The sequence below is a fragment of the Chaetura pelagica genome, unplaced genomic scaffold (assembly GCF_000747805.2).
Source record: "Chaetura pelagica isolate M959 unplaced genomic scaffold, ChaPel_1.0 scaffold493, whole genome shotgun sequence".
Taxonomy (NCBI): domain Eukaryota; kingdom Metazoa; phylum Chordata; class Aves; order Apodiformes; family Apodidae; genus Chaetura; species Chaetura pelagica.
Genome location: NW_009952696.1, coordinates 297,832 through 299,173, shown reverse-complemented (window position 1 = coordinate 299,173; position 1,342 = coordinate 297,832). Strand labels below are relative to the sequence as shown.

At 63.9% G+C, this 1,342-nt stretch overlaps 1 protein-coding gene across 1 annotated transcript in view; it reads left to right on the top strand.

Moving 5' to 3' along the window:
* The window catches only part of NOL4L (nucleolar protein 4-like), an 89,550-nt gene that overhangs the window by 606 nt on the left and 87,602 nt on the right, over positions 1–1,342 (top strand). The window lies entirely within an intron of this gene.

The following is a 1,342-nucleotide window of genomic DNA, read 5'->3' as shown; positions in this document are numbered from 1 at the left end:
GCGGCCGCTCCTGCCGTGCTGCGGCAGCCGTTTGTCTCCCCAGGGGATTCCTCAGCCCATTTCCTCCCGGGGTGGCCGCGGTGCCGCCCGCGCAACGGGAGCAGGAGGCGGGGAACGCGCGGCCCCGAGCGCGGGGGCTGCTGCGGGGCAGGGCCGGCCCTGCGGTGCAGCACGGCCAGCACAGCACCCCGGCACGCCCTGATGCCCACACAGCCCCACCTGCCACAGCGGGACCCTCTGCCCCCTCGGACATCACGTTATTGCACACCAGGCTGCCAGGCGAGTCTCTCCTGAGAGCGGGGCATGGCTGGCACAGCCCCCCGTGCTCCCAGCACTGAGGCACCGGGTGAGGGGGCTGCACCCTCAAGGTCTGTCCCTCCCCAGCACCAATTCAGTGCAGTTCTGACCCTCAACCACGGCAGATGTTAACACCCGAGTGAGCCGGGATCTGGCATCTTCTCCCCACTGGAAACGCTGATGGTGCCGTTCCCTTCACGTGTGAAGGAGCCCTGAAAACAAAAGCCTCGGCGGCTCCCGCTGCCCTCCCCCTGCTCCGGGTGCTGGAGCAGATGCAGGATCCGCTTCCGCTCCCGCCTGGCCTGCAGCCCCGGGCTGGCAGGGAAGGAAGGAGCCGGAGCTCCCTGCCCTGCCTGACCTTGAGCAGGGCACACGGGAACACGGAGCTCCTGCAGGAACCCCCCGCTTCTGCAGACCTCGCTGGGAGCTGCTCTGTGCCAAGGGCTTTAAAAGCTCAGGGTTTATCCTTGTCCCAGCTTTCCTGTCTGCAAAATAGGGCAACAAATCTTGGGGGTGGCCAACAAATGGCAATGAGCCCTGGCAGGTGAGTGAAGCTGGGGAGAAGAACCAACAGGCAACAGCCCCAAGAGCAGGTTTGAGGTCAGCTTCTCCTGCACCCACCCAGCTTGGGACAGGCAGGGAGGCACCCCACCCTGCCTGGGAAACCCTGCTGCTGCCTCCCATTCCTGCAGGAGCCTCCAATGCAGTGGAAATATTCCTAACGCCCTCTTCTCCTAAGCCCTGCCATCTCTCTAGGCACTTCTTTGTCCAGGCACACTGGGAACAATTGGGGTTGCTCAGCCAGACCACAGGCTGTCGATCAACAGAGTGAATGAATGCTCAGGCATAAGGAACCCATCTTCTCCAGCAGTACCAGGAGGGGGCCACCAGAAACAGGGCCTGTGGCACAACAGCAGAGGCAGCAAACAATTCCTGGCTACCAACAACAGGACCAGCCCCAAGACGGTTGGCTGGAGGCCACCAGCCCAGCAGATCAGGAGGGGATCACTGGGCTTCCCCAGACCTTGCCACAGGGCCTGGGGCG